The following is a 23,653-nucleotide window of genomic DNA, read 5'->3' as shown; positions in this document are numbered from 1 at the left end:
CCTTTATCAAATGCAGATAAGCAGTGTTCTTTATATTTTAAGCCATTACTCCCAGGTCTTTTTTGTGTCCTGCAAATTTAACGGGTATTATGCATTCATGATTGATATTCCTGTCGTCAATATGCATTAGTTTGCATTCTTCTGCCGTGAAGTTCATATGCCGTGTTTCAATCACACTGACTCTGCATACAGTCTTCCTTTGCATCAGGATGTATTCCCTAAAATCGTCTCATCGGCAAATCTTGTAGTGAACCTTGTCTCCAGATCGAGTGTAAAGAGTGAAAAGTATAGATCCCAGGACTCAGCCTTGTCATGTTAAACCCGTCAGTCGCTTCCCCAGTTAACACCACGTTGATTCTTGCTTCTGGGCCACTACGCTTCAGCCCGCAGGTTCGATTTCGTACGCAATGATATTTTCTTTCACGTAATCATCTTTTACGTGGTACATTGTCGAAAGTTTGTGAGTCTATGTACATAACATCTGAGGGATTTTAGAATCTTAGGTATAGTATATATATATATATATATATATATATATATATATATATATATATATATATATATATATATAGTATATATATAAAAAAAAATTTATATATATATATATATATTTTTTTTTTTTTTTTTTTTGCCGCTGTCTCCCGCGTTTGCGAGGTAGCGCAAGGAAACAGACGAAAGAAATGGCCCAACCCACCCCATACACATGTATATACATACGTCCACACACGCAAATATACATACCTACACAGCTTTCCATGGTTTACCCCAGACGCTTCACATGCCTTGATTCAATCCACTGACAGCACGTCAACCCCGGTATACCACATCGCTCCAATTCACTCTATTCCTTGCCCTCCTTTCACCCTCCTGCATGTTCAGGCCCCGATCACACAAAATCTTCTTCACTCCATCTTTTCACCTCCAATTTGGTCTCCCTCTTCTCCTCGTTCCCTCCACCTCCGACACATATATCCTCTTGGTCAATCTTTCCTCACTCATTCTCTCCATGTGCCCAAACCATTTCAAAACACCCTCCTCTGCTCTCTCAACCACGCTCTTTTTATTTCCACACATCTCTCTTACCCTTACATTACTTACTCGATCAAACCACCTCACACCACACATTGACCTCAAACATCTCATTTCCAGCACATCCATCCTCCTGCGCACAACTCTATCCATAGCCCACGCCTCGCAACCATACAACATTGTTGGAACCACTATTCCTTCAAACATACCCATTTTTGCTTTCCGAGATAATGTTCTCGACTTCCACACATTCTTCAAGGCTCCCAGAATTTTCGCCCCCTCCCCCACCCTATGATCCACTTCCGCTTCCATGGTTCCATCCGCTGCCAGATCCACTCCCAGATATCTAAAACACTTCACTTCCTCCAGTTTTTCTCCATTCAAACTCACCTCCCAATTGACTTGACCCTCAACCCTACTGTACCTAATAACCTTGCTCTTATTCACATTTACTCTTAACTTTCTTCTTTCACACACTTTACCAAACTCATATATATATATATATATATATATATATATATATATATATATATATATATATATATATATATATATATATGCCTTGAGAATTTTGTTCGATGCATTTTACATAAGTTCTTTTGTTTCGACACCTATGATGTTATTAGGTATATTAAGTGTAAACTTAGTTCTATAACGACAAATAACTAGGTGACCGAGTTCGTCGTATACTTTGACTGACTGGAAAATCTGACTTCGACCTGGGTACCAAGCAGGTCAGTCCCGTATGCTCCTGCATGCCGCTTTTGATCCAAGTAGCAGGTGCTCACCCATCATAACCTCCTAGTAGTGGAGGGATGACACACAACGTTCCTAGAGTTGACGTTCGAAGAGAAAGTTGTATATTTCGTTGTAGGCTTCAGCCTTATAACAGAAAATGGGAGTTTCTGTCCCATAATGAATATTGCAATTTTGATTTAGGTAACGAAGGATGATCGATACTGATGGTGATTGTTGGATGTCCTCATGAACAACAGATAACTCAATTTGACCCAGAGGGGTAATGGCTGGGTTTGATAAGATAGGATTTCTTTCTCAGTGAGATTACTTGTTTGATCAGGTGTGCGTAAGGTAATTTGAGTCATAGTCATTATAGATTATAGTCCTTAACTGCTGTCATTGGCAACACCTGATCCCCAGCCTTCTTTCCTTCTTGCTACAACTTGCTGCATGAAAGGGCTGGGCTCCCGGCTGCCTGCCCTCTCCACTGATCACTTCGCTTCTCTCCAACTTTACCTCCTTTTCTTCCTGCAGATCTTTACTCCCGAGCTTTTCCTGCCCTACCTTCATTCCTCTACCCTTTAATTCACAAGACAGACGAGGGAAATGATTACTTTATCTATGAGCTTCAATAGGTGATGGAACCTTTCATATACGAGCCTCTAATCTGACGTAATTCCCGCTCAGCACCGCTCAACGCAGCGTAATATCTCATAATGACTTTATGTTCCTTTATCATCCCGAGGAAATCTTTTCCCAAACGATCCTCGCTAAAGCTCGCGACAGCGGATATCCGTCTGTGGTTAGCGAGACGTATGATCCACACGATGACCTCAGAGATGAGTTAGTGTGCAGACGCTACATTACGTAAAACCTGCTAAGTTTTCTTTTTTTTTTTTTCAGTCTTTCATAATTATTGTTTGCATTGCCCCAAAACCTGATGGTGACCTTGATGGTAAGACTGTTTCCCAACGCTCTTCTCTTCAGATATTGTTTGTACGCTCGGAGCGCAAGCACACGCATATACAAATATAGCTTTCCAAAAACTTAATGAGATGAATATATACCCATACAGTCATACAATAAACCACATAGAGGTTGTGTAGTGTCGTGGTTAGCTTTGTGATCAGTCACTCTCACGGGCCTGGATTCGATTTTTGGATAGGGCAGCTGACTTACAGTCAACCCAGCTGTTCAGCCTCCCCTCTTTGGAGCATGTTGATGAATAACTGTTTGGCACAGACCGGTATGACATTGATGATCTTATGAAACATCCACCTGTGTACCTACATCTACGCGCAACTACATGCACTCTGTAGCCTGTGAGTCTCGACACAGGTACATTTGGATGTGAAAAAAAAAAATGCAGAACGTTATTCCACGTCCACGGAAACACGTGAAAATATCAGCATGTGAACCATCAGGTACACAAACATTGCAATCAACAACGTAGGAAATTTGCAAAGACCCTCCACACAGCCACGAGCAAACATTACCTTTTACACACAGGCATCACCACACAGTCATCACCACACAGGCTTAAGGTATGCACATACATCACCACACAGGCTAAAGGTATGCACATACATCACCACACACATGCTCACACCTACACACAGGCATCACCACACAGGCTTAAGGTATGCACATACATCACCACACACATGCCCACACCTACACACAGGCATCACCACACAGGCTTAAGGTATGCACATACATCACCACACACATGCTCACACCTACACACAGGCATCACCACACAGGCTTAAGGTATGCACATACATCACCACACACATGCTCACACCTACACACAGGCATCACCACACAGGCTAAAGGTATGCACATACATCACCACACACATGCCCACACCTACACACAGGCATCACCACACAGGCTTAAGGTATGCACATACATCACCACACACATGCTCACACCTACACACAGGCATCACCACACAGGCTTAAGGTATGCACATACATCACCACACACATGCCCACACCTACACACAGGCATCACCACACAGGCTTAAGGTATGCACATACATCACCACACACATGCCCACACCTACACACAGGCATCACCACACAGGCTTAAGGTATGCGCATACATCACCATACACACCCACAGTTACGCACAAACATCATCTCGTCCACACAGCTGCTCACGCACAAGGTCCCACAAACCTTACTACGCATACACAAAGCATATATGTACGCATATGTGTGCGCAGCTGAACGCAGACATTAACCCCGCCCCCCTTCCCACACACACGCATGCCTACATGCTGTAGTGGTTAGCTTTACTGACCATGACTCAACACCGACCAGCCAATGGTTTCGAATCCTAGGTGTGGCAGTCGGCCTACATCCATCCCAGGTGTTCATCCTCCCCTCGGGGCTGGTCGATCAATAGGTACCTGGCTTAGGCTGGTGTGTGTGTGTGTGTGTGTGTGTGTGTGTGTGCATACATAGGAGTAAAGGCATGTTACATATATACAATGTCAAGAGACAGGATAATAGGAAAGTAAAACGCTCTCCCCGTAACACACCCGAGAAACAATATGGTGTCATGCAAAGGTGGTCATGTTTAGCGAACCCCTTTAGTCTAGACTAACGAGAAGGTTAGTTGGATTGTCTATACCTGGATTGCCAGAAACCAATAAGAAGCTGGATCATCAGGCACGAATAAGTGGAGACTCCTGCAGTGGATTTATTATCTTGGTGGAGAGGAACAAAGGACGTATGTCAGAAGAACCTTCCCGAAGTTGGCTGAAGTCACTAGTGGCATACGACGGGGTACTGCTCTGGGACTGCTGCTCTTCTTGATCTGTGTGAATCGCTTGCCAAAAGGATTAGACTCCTACCTGAATATGTTTGTGGATGATACCAAGGTCATGGGGGATGTAAAAAAAAAAAAACAGAGGAGGATCGCTTCACCTTACAAGATAAACTCTTTATATGAACCGAGTGAGTATAAAGTATTTAGGACAGGACACATCGAATGACGGTCTCAGTATGAATATCATCTAGCGAGGTATAAGTTTCAGGAACCTCTGCGTGAGGACTTTGGAGTCGCCAGCACCGCTAACCTGTCACCAGATTCCTACCCTGGGAGAATGATGAAGTCTGTCTGTCTGTGTAATTGAACGTTTGCACTGCATAGGGATGGAGTTCCACCGTCGCGGGGATCCTCATTTCTTGAACTTCCATTACTTTTGTACACATTGGTAGACTCCTGTATACTGTGTGCATTCATAGTTTCATATCTTACCTTCTTCCATTCACCCTAAGACCCTAATACTATAAAAGTATTTCTTTTCATCTTTTCTCATGACTTTCTTGACGCATTTTCATGCTGTAGTCTGGTTTCTCTCTCTCTCTCTCTCTCTCTCTCTCTCTCTCTCTCTCTCTCTCTCTCTCTCTCTCTCTCTCTCTCTCTCTCTCTCTCGGTCTCTGTGAAAGAGCTAATCACTGTCGACGTTGTCACATTGGTTTAGAAGCTTCAGCGTTGTCTTAAAGTTTTTCCATATTCTTATTTTTCCCATGTTGGGCAAGTGTGTCGCTTCTGTCTTCTCTCAATTACTCGGTTTCCTCATTTCACGTACCATTACTGTGTCTTATTTCACGAATCATCACTGAGTCTTATTTCACGTACTATTACTGTTGTCTTATTTCACGTACCATTACTGTTGTCTTATTTCACGTACCATTACTGTTGTCTTATTTCACGTACCATTACTGTGTCTTATTTCACGAATCATCACTGAGTCTTATTTCACGTACCATTACTGTTGTCTCATTTCACGTACCATTACTGTTGTCTTATTTCACGTACCATTACTGTTGTCTTATTTCACGTACCATTACTGTGTCTTATTTCACGAATCATCACTGAGTCTTATTTCACGTACCATTACTGTTGTCTTATTTCACGTACCATTACTGTTGTCTTATTTCACGTACCATTACTGTTGTCTTATTTCACATATCATCACTGAGTCTTATTTCACGTACCATTACTGTGTGTTATTTCACGTACCATTACTGTTGTCTTATTTCACATATCATCACTGAGTCTTATTTCACGTACCATCACTGTGTCTTATTTCACGTGTCATCACTGAGTCTTATTTCACGTACCATTACCGTTGTCTTATTTCACGTAGCATCAATGTGTCTTATTTCAAGTATCATCACTGAGTCTTATTTCACGTACCATTACTGTGTCTTATTTCAAGTATCGTCACTGAGTCTTATTTCACATACCATTACTGTTGTCTTATTTCACGTACCATAACTGTGTCTTATTTCACGTATCATCACTGAGTCTTATTTCACGTACCATTACTGTGTCTTATTTCACGTATCATCACTGTGTCTTATTTCACATATCATCACTGAGTCTTATTTCACGTACCATCACTGTGTCTTATTTCACGTATCATCACTGTGTCTTATTTCACATATCATCACTGAGTCTTATTTCACGTACCATCACTGTGTCTTATTTCACGTGTCATCACTGAGTCTTATTTCACGTACCATTACCGTTGTCTCATTTCACGTATCATCACTGTGTCTTATTTCAAGTATCATCACTGAGTCTTATTTCACGTACCATTACTGTGTCTTATTCCAAGTATCATCACTGAGTCTTATTCACATACCATTACTGTTGTCTTATTTCACGTACCATAACTCTGTCTTATTTCACGTATCATTACTGAGTCTTATTTCACGTACCATTACTGTGTCTTATTTCACGTACCATTACTGTTGTCTTATTTCACATATCATCACTGAGTCTTATTTCACGTACCATCACTGTGTCTTATTTCACGTATCATCACTGAGTCTTATTTCACGTACCATTACTGTGTCTTATTTCACGTACCATTACTGTGTCTTATTTCACATATCATCACTGAGTCTTATTTCACATACCATTACTGTTGTCTTATTTCACGTACCATTACTGTGTCTTATTTCACGTATCATCACTGAGTCTTATTTCACATACCATTACTGTTGTCTTATTTCACGTACCATTACTGTGTCTTATTTCACGTATCATCACTGAGTCTTATTTTACGTGCCATTACTGTGTCTTATTTCACGTATCATCACTGAGTCTTATTTCACGTACCATCACTGTTGTCTTATTTCCCGTATCATCACTGAGTCTTATTTCACATATCATCACTGAGTCTTATTTCACGTACCATCACTGTTGTCTTATTTCCCGTATCATCACTGAGTCTTATTTTACGTGCCATTACTGTGTCTTATTTTACGTGCCATTACTGTGTCTTATTTCACGTATCATCACTGAGTCTTATTTCACGTACCATCACTGTTGTCTTATTTCCCGTATCATCACTGAGTCTTACTTCACGTACTGTCACTTCCTCCGAATCTTATTGGTTCCATCTTTCTCTTGCGTTTGCGATCACTGTTTGTGTGATACAGGAAGAGAGTGTACACTCATGTAGCCACGTCTTTCCCTATATATATATATATATATATATATATATATATATATATATATATATATATATATATATATATATATGTGTGTGTGTGTGTGTGTGTGTGTGTGTGTGTGTGTGTGTGTGTTTCATTTTTTACTGTGTATGTATGTATGTATGTATGCACACACACTCACACAAACAAACAAACCTATGGCAGGTACCATATATCGGCCTGCAAAGATTGGAGGATGAACAGCTAGGTTGGGTGTGGAACAACTCCCGCGCCCAGGATTTGAACCCCGGGCAGGCCCGTGCCGGTTCATAGTCAGTAACGCTAACCATTATCCCGTGGAGTTCCTGTGTGAGTTTATGTGTGTCGCGAATATCAATTAGTATATGAAACAAACTTAAAAGATATGTGACAATGACCGTATTAAGTACGAATGTAAAAATCGGCTCTGTATAGTCCTGGTGTTATCACAATGTTAAAGTATGTATGCATTTTACTGTGGCTGGTTGAGCCTGTAGTACGTGATATACGAGATAACCAATAAAGCTCTAGAGTCTATTTTCATTAGCGTCAGTGTGATGGCTGTTGGCCGTGCATACCCAGGATGTATGGCGAGTCACTCTCCGTTATTGCCAACATTTAGTGTCTGGTATAAAGTAATTTTATCAATAATTATCATTATTTGTATGTGTCAGCTGTGGTAATGATTTTGTGTGGAATCTCACATTTCTTTGGTCTGTTCGTATGAATTAAAACATTTACATTGCTGTCTGAGCTCAGCACGTCACATTGCTACAAGTGGTATTCTTCTCGTACTACAACTTATCCGGACGCGCTTGTTTGGCTCAGGTTTTCATGTTTTCGGTAATATTTTCAGAACTGCATTGATCAGGAAGCAGAGATTTTGCTCTCGCCTCCCATACTCTAGCCAGTGAGGATCTCGCCTGCGTAAATCATGGTTGATTGTACATGCATCATTGCCACATTGACATCTCTTCTGAGCAGCAACAGTGTATCGTATTCACAGGGAATTCATTCGGTCCTGTGTGGGGCGCTACTTGCCTATCTGGAGTGGCTCATGCTCTCCTCTGTCTTAGAGCAAGACGAAACGAAACGCCTTCCGCCATATCAGTTCTCTTGATATCAGGTCTCTTCAACCATCCCTCTCCATCCTCCGTGATATCTCTCTCTCTCTCTCTCTCTCTCTCTCTCTCTCTCTCTCTCTCTCTCTCTCTCTCTCTCTCTCTCTCACTGTTCTACTGGTATTTCAGCCACTGTTCTCGTGAGCTGCATGTGTCCAAGGTTCTGAACTCCAGACTCGCGGCGGCACGCGACTGGCTGCTTATTATCTTAGTTTCTGGAGGGAGATCTGCCGCGGGAAGATAAACCGTTAAGATATACCTCCTCTTCCCTGCACAGTTAAGCTGTGGAACTGTTGCGTCTTGCTTTTTTTTACCTCCCACCCCTCTAACCTTTCCACTCGCAAGAGTTGTGTGTACATACACCTGATCTTTGATTAATCTGTTTTGTGATTTATTTTGATGAACTCATTTTACCTCCTTCAGCCGACATGGCTTGGATTAGGGCGAGCTTTTCCCCGTGCTATAACGAATATTAATAACTAATTTTTTTTTTTTTTTTTTTTTTTTTTTTTTTTTATACTTTGTCGCTGTCTCCCGCGTTTGCGAGGTAGCGCAAGGAAACAGACGAAAGAAATGGCCCCCCCCCCCATACACATGTACATACACACGTCCACACACGCAAATATACATACCTACACAGCTTTCCATGGTTTACCCCAGACGCTTCACATGCCTTGATTCAATCCACTGACAGCACGTCAAACCCTGTATACCACTAAAAATTAGTTTTCTTAAATTTTGAACAAACCAAACGTTTCTCACATGAAACCTTGTTTATGTCTTGAAACATACTTAAGGTATCGTCCAGCACTTACTGCCTTGTATATGTTTAATGCGCGTGTTATCAGTGTAACAATAATATCGCTAGGTAAGAATGCAGGAGCAGCGTCCTTCAGCCATGCAGAGGAAGCGAGCGACTGTGGTGGCCTGGCTCGTGTTGTGGGGGTGGAGGGGTTGGGGTTGGGGGAACTGGTACCTCCTCCCTACCCCACCACTAACGCCCAGGGTCAAGCTTGTGGACTGTGTGATGGTCGCGCGTGCCGTCCTTACATGTGCTAACAGAGGAAGAAAAACAGTTTGTCAAGTGTGAGGATAATCTCCCGGGTAAATCGTTTTGAATGGTTACAACAACGACAGAGAATGGTCACAAGTATCGTTCGTTATACACCGTATTTTTGGAGGGCAAGACAGAGCGTACGGTCTGCGTTGACAGATATCGCTCTTCACTTGGTTTATGTCCACGGCATTTCAGATGTTCATGCCGCTGCCATTCTAGCCTGAAATTCAGCTAGTTAACCCCTAGAGCACGACGTTACGACCGGTAAGTATGATGATCTGTTCTTTGACGTGACACTTAGAGTCAGTCGGGTCAGAGACCAAAATCTCGTACGCTAACGGATGTGTCGTCCTGCTTAAATGTACCATTGTCTTAAGATGGTATCGTCGTGCTGAGGGGTGACACTATTGAGCGCAAAGATCTTTCTTTTGTGATCAGGGGTAACATTGCTGTGCTCAAAGATCTTTACTGTCGTGCTCAAAGGTAGCACTATTGAACTCAAAGATCTTGCTCAGCTCATATATCTTACTGTTGTGCTCAAGGATAAAACTATTGAGCTCAAAGATCGTACCGTCGTGCTCAGGGGTAACACTATTAAGCTCAAAGATCTTACTGTCGTGCTCAAAGGTTGCAGTATTGAACTCAAAGATCTTGCTGTCGTGCTCAAGAGTAACACTGTTGAGCTCAAAGATCTTGCTGTCGTGCTCAGAAGTAACACTAATTGAGCTTAAAGATCTTAATGTCTTGCTCAAGGGTAATACCTATTGAGCTCAGATATCTTACTGTTGTGCTCAGGGATAACTATTAAGCTCAGAGATCTTACTGTCGTGTTGAAGGACCGTAACGTCATGTTCAACGTGGTAAATTTCGTTATAAGCCACTGTTAATTGCATATGAGCTGGAAACAACCCGCTTCGAGGACAGCGTGAGAATATGTATCCACAGGGTCGGGAACCTTACCTTGCCTGCGAACGTGAGAAAACTTATACGAACAGTAATAACTGTTTTACTCTCCTCATATTATGTCAAGGTATTCAACGTATTCACATTTATATTTTTTTATTTATCTCTTCATTTATCTTATTATTTGTTAAAGGACGAGGTCAGTTAATCATTTGGTTTTCAGAAGTATACAATTAGCCGAAATGCAGGCAGTTAACATTGTATGGCTTGCTTGGTCAAGCCGCCTGTGAAAGCTTAATAAGACCTGTTACTGGTGCCAGAGCTTAAATAGTCTTTGTACTGGTACTGTGGTGGTGGCCACTGCTGTTGAACCTTCCTAATGCATTTTTTTTTATATGAATTGATTCAACAGCATTATTCAACCGTAGATAATTCTATACATGTTATACGTTTGTGATAGTAGACAAAACTTCCTAATATGCACAGTCATCACCCACAATGGTGTTGTCAGTATGACTAGACACTGAAAATGTCTGATTAAGAAAAAAAATAAGTACCAAATACTAGCTAGGTCAGTAGAGTTCTCATGACAAGATTGCAGCTTACTGCAGTTTCTTTTTTTAAGTGTATTAGGGGAAGTCGCACAAAGTTTTTTGTCATGCAGCGAATTTTTTTCCAATAAATCATATTGACACGAAAGTTTCTCATTAGGTGAATTACCTTTCTCACCAGTTCGATGTTGCTCGATATAAACCAAACATTGACATCTACGTCTTATATTTCCTAATGTTTATCTAATGTTTAGACAAAACGTTGCCACCCGTGTTTACAGCCATCAAAAGCAATATGACAAACAAAACAGAGCCAGCGTTTTTGTGTTATTCTCATGATTATTGATATGGTTGTGAACTTTACAACCATTTATTTCCTTTCTCAACATCTCAGTGTGTTGGCATTTGAGATACTTGATTTCAGAAACTAGGTGTCCCCAGCAGGGTGAAGACATAACGAAATATCACCAGAATTACGGCTCAGTCGTCTGTCCCTCACACTGCAACGTAGTTACTAAGTCTGGTAAGGCGTTCAGTACAGCCTGGAGCAGCAGCTGCCCTGGTACACTAACGCGGTCTAAATCGCTGTGATGTTTCACGTCTCGTCATGACAGAGGCAAGAAGAGTGTATTACAACTCTCGTGGATTCAGTATCTCTTGAACTAACTGCAATTTGTAGCCCTACCTAGGATGATGAACCACGAACAGAAGGGTGAAGCCGTGTCATTAATTATACTTTGACACTCTCGTCTTCCCCTGAGGGACTAGGAGTTTGGACAGCTCCGGCATCTCAGACTGCATCAGTTTACGTAGACCGACGAAGGTTTGGGCAAGCTACCCCTGCCTTACCCCTGGTGTTCAGGACAAAACATATATTGCTTGACCCCATGTCGGGACCCCGTCTTGTGTTCGGTATATCCTAGCCCCTCGATGATTAGGTGGCGTCCATAGAGATGCCGCCAGGGGGCTGCTCCAAATGGCTCCTGCCCATATGACTGTTGCAACCTGCCACATGCATATATGCTGTAACCCACTTCCGTCTACAAGTCTTGGAGACGTAATGGCCTGTCCTCTACTTAGAGGGGGATGAAATAGTGTTGCAAGAAGCCTCTTGTATTTGAAATTCTTGAAAATTTAAGGTTGAGTGGCGTATGGCAATGATTTTACTGTTTCTGAATGATCACTTAATACCATACGTTGTGTGTGTCTACTCTTGAAACTGAACATTTTGATAGGTCTTTACGTTAAAGAATCCAGTTTAACAAAATATTATTCTAATGATATTTCCTTTTTTTTTTTTTTATCTATTTTAAGCCATTATTGATATTAAGCCAAAAAAAAAAAAAAGAAAAAATCCTCAGAATATGAAGAATGGCTGACGAGTGTTTGCTTTTCGTGGTAAAGGAATCTTGTATATGTGTGGATGTCAAGACTGGTACCAGAGAACAGCAATTTTCAAATCTAAAATGGCCTCCCTAAACATTGAAAGGTAACACGCGAAGTGCACTTCAGTTAGTGATGCTTTTCGGTGGGTTAAAGCATCTTTTTCAGATTAACATTATATATATATATATATATATATATATATATATATATATATATATATATATATATATATATATATATATATATTCGATAAAAAGGGACTGGATTCAAAGGATGTTGAAATTCTCTGCATAAAAAACACACCAGGCGCAACACGGAACAAAAACTTATCAAACAAGAGCACATCAAACACAACGAACCGAGAACACAGGAAGTATGACGGAATAAAGAACACTTCAAGTACAGCGAGGGACAATGAACACACCAAGCACAATTAGGAATGAAAAGGCAACTCGCAAAGAAAGTCGAAAGTATGAACTATTTTTGATATATGTTACGAATAATATTTTGTATTTGTATAGAAACGCCGAGAAGTTAGTAATTTTTTTTTTTTTTTTTTCACTTCAGAAAAAGCTTCCGCCTTGAAGGGACACACGTTTCAGTAGACGAACTCCCAAAGATGAAATTACCATCCTTGGACGGATGATTTGGTATATCAGGTACAGTAAACCGTGTGATCAGTGTTATCAGAGGTGACTGGGTTGGCATCACTCTGTTGTTGCTAAATTTGGGGGGCAGGCTAGCTCACCAGACCCACACACACACACACACACACACACTCGAGATGTGGAATCGTATTCTTTGTCTTCACTGGATATGCTGAAGTATCTATTCTTATCCCATTCTCTTCTGAACATATATAAAGAATAGATACTAATGAGAACTGCGGGCAATATACAAACCAACGTACGTGGCACCCACAACATAAGAGCAGGTGTTGAACCTTTGTGACTAGGCTTCTTTGATGTTACGCTCCTAGTCTCGCACAAAGAGATGGGCAGGAGACTTGGCTCTTGCATTTCGGCAAGGTCTTCAGTGTGCGAGACTTAACAAGTTATCAGATTCACTTTCAGTGATGTAGGGCACAGACTGGGATCACAATTCCTAGTCATCACTTCACGCTGCTCCCAGCTGTACCTAAGTCGAAACATCGCGTAATCCACCCTATATTATTAAGACGGAACAGAAATCAATAGACAGTTATATTCTAAAAGATGGTACAGTACAAGAACTGGGGGAGATGTTTGCGGGGAAACTGAGCGCATTAGCTTATGCTCAGCAAAGCGGGGTGAGGAAAAAGGGAACATAGGAGCAGCAAGGTTGTAAGCATCAGCAGTAAAGGTTAGCGGCCAGTCCCTGAGAGACAGGTTGGTTTAACTTTTTGCTTCTGTTGCGCTAACATCCGTGATTGTATAATATTATGGCCTTGCATCAGTACTGTATGAACACTAAGATTAAGATTTTATATGCTCAGAAGAGAGGGTTGCTTGATATAAGAGATTTCTTTAAAATTCCTCCATGCCCTGTAGGCTGATCCTTGGCCCGATTGAATATTTTCTTAACCTTAAAACAGTGTGAGGTTAGGCACAGCCTCGCCTTTGGGTAACTGTTATTAGTGTGAGTAGTGGGGCAACTTACAGTACAGTGACGCGATGTATGTGGCGATGTTAGGTATTTACGACGTGCTGGGCCTGAACTCGGTTGTTTTTAGTCATTCTGCATTTACAGAAGTAAGGACTAAGTCCATTTCACTTGATTGTGAACCATTACCGACGATTGGTGCAGGCGAAAGTAGTATTTAGCGGACCCGCTGTGATGTCCTTTGACATTGTTCTGCTATTTTCACGAGTCGATGATGATTGCAGTAAATTTCCACTTTCTTGCAAGGTGAACGTGAGAGAACTACTTTGATTACCCATATAACGTCCCACCCAGTTTCATCGTGGGACCTGTCGTTCAGTTTCAACGTTGGAAGAAAAGATTTATAAATGTAATTATTGTCTGTATAGTTATGTTTTAACCGAATACTCGGTTATTTTTAGAGATTATCATATGTTGTCTTTATAAGTGGTATACAGAAAATAGATCTCGAAAATCATCTATGAGTTATTAGATTGATTACATTCATATATTTAATGACTGTGCTTCGAAGACCTTGCCATGAGTCAATTGCGTAAGAAATCTTGGAATAAAATAGCTCATTTGAGCCTAACCTACGTACATACATCAGCCGTCAGATATCGCTTGTTCAAATATATACAAGGTGACAAAATACTTGGCTTACCTCGGTCTTTCTACAGTGGAAAATAGCATGTTTATGTGTCTTGATGACGCGCTGTGTAATTGTGAAAAAAAAAAAATCATATCGTAGTGAGGCTTGGGAAGTCCACATAAATTATTTAATTATCTGATTATTTTCCTTGTACGTAAATCACACAGCACGGAAATATTCTGTTTGTCTTCAGTTGAATATTGTTTCCCGGAGTAACAAACCTTGCTGATTACGTTACGTGTTTTCTTAATGTTATCCTATATTCTTAAGGATAAGATATTGTTAGGAACAGCGAAGGATCATTCCGTTGTCGTCACCCACCCCACCCGTCGTAAACTATGTGAAGGACCTTTGAGCTCGTCTGAGTCCTTTTTAACACCCTTGTACTCCTTGAAAGGCAAAAATTTTTCGTGATCCCGACCAGAAAATGAAGTGAGAGAAATCAGAAGAGAAGAGTTACATGTTTTGTGTATACGTGGTTAAGTGAATGTTAGTTTACGGTAAATTCATGAACATACGTGTTCCCCAGGTGGTTGGCAGGTTACCTGGGTGAATGTTAATGATGTCAGATAACCCGGTAGTGACCTGCAAGCTAGCTGGAGACTGTTGTGAGGTGCACTGTGCTCGCGGATACCAGACATGCTGGTATCCCAGCATTGGAGATCATCATTGTATTTTACTTGCTTTCTTTCGGTCATGGTATGTATACTGCTCCCCGAATGATACTGGAATTCAAACATCTATTTTCAGTTCCGCAGCAGTGCATTATAAAGTGCACAATTAAATGAAAAAAAAAAAGAAAATTAAGTTCTTGTTGTCCCGTAAGAGCGATCTGAAATTTCCCCCGTTAAAGTTTAATTTTAGGTTTGTTAGGCTAGGTTAGGTTAGGTTTGTTAGGTTAGTTTAGGTTAGGTTTGTTAGGTTAGGTTAGAAAATAAAATCTTGATATATTCATATGTCCTTTTTACCATCTGGTGCCGTTTAAAAGGGACGGGACAACATCCACCAAAAACCATCTCATCCTAGCCAAAACGCCTCATTTTTGTAATTTGTACCGGAGTGAATTACGGACTCTTAGCAATCGTCCAAGTTTTGATATAGTCTCATAATTTGCTGTTCAGGAAATATTGAAATACGTGTATATATTTGTAAATGCATGACGTATAGTAAACACGTAAATGGTAAAGAGGCGGTTTGATATATGGCCAATGTTGCAGGCAAGGAAAACCAATAAATCCCCTGATAGTGAGAGGCGGGCGAAGGAGACGATGCAGGAGGTCACGGGGGAGAGTAGGAGGAACTGGGGATTAAGGAGGAGAGTGAAGGGATGTAGGAAAGTAATGGTGAGAGGAGCAACAAAGTGATGGGGAATGGGAAGAGAGTGAGGTGGTGTGTAATGGTAAATGTCACATGGTCTGGGAGGAAGAGGTTGGTGTGGTGGGTTGGTGAATAGATGAATATATAGATCATGGTTTATTGGATTTAGGCAACCATTTGGTTGGGTTGGTTGAATGTTGGGGAGTTGGACGAGTGACTCAGGAAGGTCGGGGTGGTGGAGAGGTTGGGGAGGGAGGTAGAGTACTTGGGAGGTCAAGATGGAGTGATAAGAGAGGTTGGGGAAGTTAGAGGGCTGGGGAGATAGAGCGGTGAGAGGCTAAGGTTGAGTGGTGGGGAGGTGGAGTGATAGGGAGGTTGAGGAAGGTAGAGTGTTAGGGAGATAGGGTGATGGGGAGGTTGAGAAAGGTGGAGTGGTGGGAAGACGTGGTGGTGGTTGAGGAAGGTAGAATGGAGGGGAAATGAAATGGGTGGGAGGTTTAGAAAGATGGAATGGTGGGGAGGTTTGGAGTGGAGTGATGGGCAGGTAGGAAGGTAGGGAGATGGAGTGATGGGGAGATGAAATGATGGGAAGGTTAAGGAAGATGGAGTGGTGAGGTTGGTGCAAAGGAGAGCTTGAGGAAGGTAGAGTTCAGGGGAGGTTGAGGAAGGTGACGTGGAGAGGAAGTGGAGTAATGGGGAGGTGGTGTGGCGGGAAGGTGGAGTGATGAGGGCTGACCTCTGTAGTATTCCAGAAAAATCAAGTTTGCGGCTGATATTTGGTAAATAAGATGGCCTTTTATTGTACTGAATATGTCTAACCCTATTTCTCTGTTTACCTGTCTAGTTACAAGGCGATGGGAAGTGAATAACATAGTATTACCTGGATTGGGTGAATTTTGATGTAGATCATATACTATGCTGCGATATTTCGCGTAAGCTGGTAATTAAATTTTAAATAATTGATAGAGTTATTTATCATGTGAATATCAATCAATCACACACACACACACACACACACACACACACACACACACACACACACACACACACACACATATCTCACCCTGACACCACGGACCAACATTCGTCACCACAATCGACATGTTCTAATCAGAGTTCGTGCAGTCATATGTAAGAACAGTCTCATACCTCCCATTGTGAACGTCGTAAACAATCCATGAACAAGTGCATAGCAGTGCAAGTGAACAGCTCAGTTTTCTGTTAGGCTGTGTTATGTCATCTGCTGTGTTATTGTAACTCTTCATCACATCACGTTCAGTTGGGTTCATAATATACAAACCATACTAATTACTCTGTAAACATTCTTATATATCTGCCACCCCCGTCTATCTAGATGCACCTCACTCATGTGCTAATCCAAAGTGTGGAAATATCCACCTCATCTTAATCTTCAGCTCTTGTATGATTAGTTAACTTGTAACTGTCATGACCTCTCAGTTCTGTAGTATCTGTAATACCTTAAATGTGTATCATAGCAGATTAGCCGCCTAAATCTAATAAACCATTATTTATTTTTATTATTAACACACAGACACAGAGTAATACAATGGTCAACATTGCGAACCTCCATTCTAACGGGCCCGAGTTATAAACCCACACAGGGTAGCCACCATACAGCCAACCCATTTGTTCATCCTCACCTTTGGGGGCTGGTCAGTAAAGGGGTACCTGACGTAAGCTGAGTTATCCTTGATTTATACATAAACTTTAAACCATGGTATATTTATATAAAGTTAAGAGACGGGGCAATTACGACTGTAGAAAAAAAATTCTATCCCCGTAACACACAAATAGTAATCACACACACACACACTAGAGGCAGTTACACAGCACGGGCTAACACGCATGCATAACACCAGAGACAGAAATAGACCGCGGGGAACAAGAATTAATTCACAGACAGAGAAACATTAACACAAGGTAGCGTATTGACCGGTGCAGGGAAGCGGAGATCCGGGGAACATTTGAAGTACAGATCTGGGGGACACTGAAGTACAGGGATGTTGTTGATAGCTAAGTAAAACTGCAGAGAAAGTAATATAAACAGTTAGAGACAGAACGGTCTGGGAAGCACAGGGTTTAATCGCTTCGCAGGCTGAAAAAAAAAGTGCAGAATATTCAGGGTCAGTACAATGCCGGCGAAAATGGAGATTTTTCAGAGAAAACGAAAAGTAAACATGGAGGTTGACGAATCAGTGCAGGAGAGTATGTGGCTGGCTGGCTGTCAGGTGGGGAACACGGAAGCTATGAACGTTAGTGAAATGGGAGATACACAGATGATAGGCAGTGCTTTTTTTTCTTTTTCACTAGAAGACCATATACCAGCCCAAAAGGAAAGGAAGGCGAAGGAAGAAATCAAAAGATGAGCGAAGGCTATAAACGTCACCAAATGCAGTTCCTGAGATGAAATAGATAGAGAGATATACAAGTAGTTTAGGACACGACATAACTAGTACTTTCAAAATGGAGGTCTGTATCCAGAGGTACTTCAGCAGGGTATAAAAAACCAATAAAAACTGCCACAAGGAGGAATACGGTAGGATATACATCAGCGGTGATGGACAGAGGGAAGAACGAACGGATAAAGAGTACAGATGGAAGCCAGAATAATGGGAGACACCAAAATAGGCGACAGAAAAGACTTAGCTCCGCCAGTAGATCAGAAGTGTCATTGTACTCGAGTTACGTAATGGTACTCGTGGGGTTAAGTCGTCCTACTCAGGGGTTTAAGTTTTCGTACTCAAGGGGTTGTCATCGTACTCAAGGGGTTAAGTGACTGTACTCAGGGGGTTAAATCATCGTACTCAGCATTTTGATGAACGTACTCATAGAGTGAAAGTACTTATTTGCCTCTCATAACGAAGAGGCCAAGTTTATGCACTCGTTCTACGCAAATATTGCACACATGCGTATGTAGCGGCGCACTTGAACACTTTGCACGTAGAAAGGCGCGCACTGACGCTCAGGGGAACGTGACAACAAACATCGCGTGTGCACTCATTCTGAGTAAGGCCTGCACACGTTTAATTTACAGTCGCTCACGCGCGCAAGTACCGACCAAAGAAAGAAAGAAAAAAAAAGGGAACGTGTGACTGACATTTTGTGTAGCCCTGAAGTAGGACGTGTTGTTTGACAGTCAAGCAACCTAAAGAGCCAGGCTACCCCCTACAGTTGTACTGGACTTCTGATGTACATCTAATCAGGATGCACAGCAACTAGGCTTCTACTCTGCCTGGCTTACATCATTCCCAGGCCGCCCCCACCGTCTGGACTGCCAGCCTTCACCACTGTGCTATGGTTGAACCTAAGAGCCTCGTCAGGCCACCTCCACACCTTAGGTCCCGTATGTTGGTCTTCTGTTGGTATGAAGACTGTATCACATCCGGGACCATATGTTGAGACACGCACGGCTGTTGTCTCGTGTGTTAGCCTCGTTATGGTTGGCTATTAGCTTACAGCTTCTTCTGGCCATGGTGGAATATATGGGGGTCGTAACATGCCACAGGGCCTCTCTGTGACACCAACGAGGCTACTACCACTACCACAACCCTTGCTTCCTAGGTCGTCTGGTAAGTTTCGCAACTCGTCATACTTTGGTTTTTTCTTATCGCTTCGTTTGCCATCTTGAGCACGACGGTACGGCCTTTCAGCACGATGGCACGACGCTTGAGCGCGACGGTACGACCCTTGCCGCGACCTCACGACCCATGACAGCGATGGTACAACCTTTAAGATATGATGGCTTGGCCTTTGACCCGTCCCTTTTAAGAGTTAGGTCCATGGGATCGTCCTCGTGCTCCAGGACCATACCGTCATACTTGAGCGTCGTGTGAGTGTGCACGTACTACTGGGCAGAGTTGGTGGTCAGCACTACGGGAAAGACGATGCTCCAGTGTATAGTCTCTACTGGAACGTTGCTTTAGTGTACGAGTGTAATCATTCTGAAACTCGACTTGAACTATGTACATCTGTTTTGACCATCTGTTTGAAAAACGCTTGTTTGAGATTTTTATTTCGGAAATCCATTTATTTTGTCTTGCTTCGTGTTTTTTTTTTGTCTTTTTTTTTATTTCTCTTGCTCTGCCGTCTTGATTTGGCCTGACGATTGATGTTTCTGATCATTCTTTCTTTAATTTGGAACTTGTCATGAAAACTGCCTCGACTTTACAAATTTTGATGACTTCCATTGTTAGACATGCAGTACATGGGAAAGCCAGAGAATAGAAGACCTGATAGTCTGTATCGAGGTTATCTGCTGCAGGAGAAAAGGATGGAAGGGCGCTTAGGGGCGTGTTGCCCTTGTGAAACACTCGATTCGAAAGTTGCCTCTTGTGTACAGTGGTCGTCTGCCGGGTAGCCTCCCTCACACACCTGATGATTCGTTTTCCTTCTCTGTTGTGAAGGCAAGTTTCGAAGGTACATTTCAACTCTAACGTTAATCATGTTCAGAAGTGCGTCAGTATGCTGGGTTCGCCCCTCATCTTCCTGTGGAATCTGCCTACGAATAGTGCCAGACTCCTCCGCCTCCTCCTCAGTGGCGCATCAGTGGTGCAACTGACGTCCTGGATGGAGCAGCAAGATCACCCGCGGGAGGATCTGAAGCCTCTCTCGGGATCGGAGGGCTGGAGGAGCTTCCACATCCGCCGCCTTACTTATTCATCAGGTGAACAATGCAGAACACCAGACCAGAGTGGTCCTCATCAGCCTCCTCGAGTGACCTCTGCCCATCACCAGCGCGTCCTAGCTTACCGCTGCCCTTCACCAGCACGTCTCAGCTCACCTCTGTCCAACATCAGCATGTCTCAGCTCACCTCTGTCCAACATCAGCACATCTCAACTCACCTCCGTCCAGCATCAGCACGTCTCAGCTCACCTCTGTCCAACATCAGCACGTCTCAGCTCACCATTGTCCTCCGCCAGGACGTCTCATCTCACATGTCAATCAACAGCAGTGTCTTAGCCCACCTGTCCGTCACTAGCACGTCTTGGCTGACCTCTGTGTCATACGAGAAGGGTTTGGGTAAGATGAGGGTGGCAGGTCAACCCGGGAAGGTCTTGAGTGCCTGGCAAGGACGGAGGGCGGTCCACCTGCATAAAACACGTGACTACGAGGTCAGGAACTACATGTAGATCGAGTTAGGATATTATTGGTGTCACCTGAACAAAACATGGCAGTAAAGTAGCGTTATCCTGTCTGTGTATATAGGGACATCTTACGAACAAATAATCACGAGTGACGTGTTACGAACCAGGAGGCAGACCAGGACGGTGTAAGCTGTGTTGGTCTTATAAGTGGTCCTCAACTTTCCTCACCGCTCCCGCTCTGTCCTTCCCTTTCTGGGTGGCTGCGCCCCTCCTGCCGGCGGCGCTGTAGGAAGGTGTCGTCAGCCTGGCAGCATTTCCCAAGCATTATGATCACAGTCTCTGTACGCTCTTAAAAAATGTTCGACATGGTTCTGCATCATGTGTTCCTCCTTCCTCTAGTTTCTCATGTTTATTTTATCCGTATTATCGAGCATTTCGTAACCTTAAAACCAGGTAGGGAATATCGTAGTTTGTGTGTGTTTGTCTGCACGTCTTCCGCGCGCGTGTGTGTGTATGTATGTGTATTGGTTGGTTGTGGGGGGGGGGGGGGGGTTGAGTGGGTATGGGTAAACACAAAAAGTGGTTTTCATATTCGTCATGCTCACTGAAGTCTTTCACCGACAGGTTGGGTCCCTCCTGAGGAATCCTGCACGAGGAAACACGTCAGGTCTCTGGGCGGCGGTGTACACGCGAGGATCGAGAGTGGCGTGTGGACGATGGTCATTCACATGAACGTCCTCCTCCTCCACCCACCTGACACCCCGCGTTGGTATGTACCTCTATATACATGTTCTTTACCTCCACTTTTTACTGAGTACCGCTAACCGTTATGTCGCTGCCAGGTACATCCCCACCTCACGAACCCTTGGCATTTATTACGTACCTCACACGACAACAGTCCCTCCCAGCTCCCCGTGTGTTTATATACGAGTATATGAGAGAGATCTGTGCTTCCCTTCCCAGTTCGGTGTGAGCACCAGCGGGAGAGAAGCGTCTGGCATAGACAAATACGTTTTCTAAGGCAGCAAAGATTGCTTATTTTTATCAATGATTTACAGTTCGAGAACAGTTTCGGTTTTGAATTTGATCCACAGTCCAGACGGGTTTTAGGTGCGAGAGGCAAGCTTTTCCCCCACATGTTTCTTGTCTGTGTCCAGTGGTGTAATTTAGAATCTGAAATTAACACCTTGAGCACGACGGTGCAAATCCTTGAATACGATGGTACCAGCCCTTGAGCGTAACGGTTACGGCCTTTCAGCATGACGGTTACGGCCCCCGAGCGTAACGATACGACCCTTGGGTACGATGGCCTGGCCTTTGATCGTACTCCTTAAAGTCTGGCCTGGTCGTGCTCAAGGGGTTAAGCACTATGAGGCGGTGGAGTCATGACAAGAGTGTAATAAATGAACCAATGTTAAAGAAAAGATAACATTTGGTAGGTATATAAAGGCATTAATGGATGGGTAACTCAAACGCTGAACGCATGCTATGTACGAGGCATTCTCGTGAGCTTGTGAGCAGACTTACAGAAGCAGTACAGGACCTGGTAACACGGTCATGAAAGAGCTCGAGGGCAGAGAGAATTTGTGCAGACCGCCAAGAGACGAGATCGCCAATATGTGTGTGAGAACTCGGCAGGCAGCCGAAACACTAGCAGTTACTCCAGTAAATTTGAAAGGAAGAAAGTAATTCGAGCCAAGAACGCATGTACAGATTTGAAGAGTAGAGAATACACGTACAAATCAGTGCAAGAGCCGAGAACACAAGTACAGGACAATTTAAGAGCAGAGATATATGTTTAGGACTTCAAAAAAACGAAAACTTATGGACAAGGCAAATTGAGAGCCAAGGTAGTACTTACGAAACAGTGCAAGAAATGAAATCATACGTAAAGTAGGTCCCAGAATGCCAGATAATTGAAGAGAACACCCCTAGCAACTTTATGTTGCGAAATAACTCGTGATACCTAAAATGGGACAGTTTTCTGTGGCGCACGACCTTACAGCGATCAAATTTCTCAACATCAACCAGAACTGAAATATTAGAAATTGCTGATGTTTTGTCTTGGAGAATTAAAGGGAAATAATTCATTCATGTCATTTATTTATTGTCTCTTGGTGCTGTAATATTTATGCAAACTATGGTAAGTTTTCTTTAGAATTGTGAGCGCCAGAGTCGTGGTGCCCTGGCTATGCACGCATATTGCTTCCTCATGTTTGTAAACATGGGCAGGGTGGATGTACGTGGAACAGGATGTCGCAACTCTGTGATTTTTTTTTTCTTTCTTGCTGCAGTCTTCACTCGGTGGTAGAGATTCTGCCGGGACAACTAAAATCTTTAAACTCTGATGTACTTATGAACTTACTTATCAAATATTAAAGTGCGTTTATTTGCCGGGAAACACAGTGCACCCTACATCTCGGCCACATTGTTTCATACATTAATTATGTGTTTATTCACGTACGATACCGACTATGGGATTGAGGAGGAGTAGATTCAAGCCCAGTAAGCATTGTACCTCTGCATGCAAGACATCCATTAACCTGCCAAGAGCTTGTATAAATACTGGACACGCCTCGCGACCCTGCAGTTGTCTGTGGCCTGGGCGACAGTGGTGATTCTACGTTTCGTTGGGATGACCTTGCAGACAAGATCATACTGGATTCAGGCAT

General features: G+C 42.8%; 1 long non-coding RNA gene across 1 annotated transcript in view; it reads left to right on the top strand.

Annotated features, from left to right (window-relative positions):
* Positions 1-21,744, top strand: part of LOC139751742 (uncharacterized) — a 108,240-nt gene extending 86,496 nt beyond the window's left edge. The window contains exon 3 of the long non-coding RNA XR_011713413.1: positions 21,606-21,744. This is a non-coding gene — a long non-coding RNA (uncharacterized lncRNA). The remainder of the gene's footprint in view (positions 1-21,605) is intronic.
* Positions 21,745-23,653: the final 1,909 nt, after the last annotated feature.

The sequence above is a fragment of the Panulirus ornatus genome, chromosome 12, assembly GCF_036320965.1.
Source record: "Panulirus ornatus isolate Po-2019 chromosome 12, ASM3632096v1, whole genome shotgun sequence".
NCBI lineage: Eukaryota > Metazoa > Arthropoda > Malacostraca > Decapoda > Palinuridae > Panulirus > Panulirus ornatus.
This window is presented reverse-complemented; position numbering and strand designations above follow the sequence as displayed.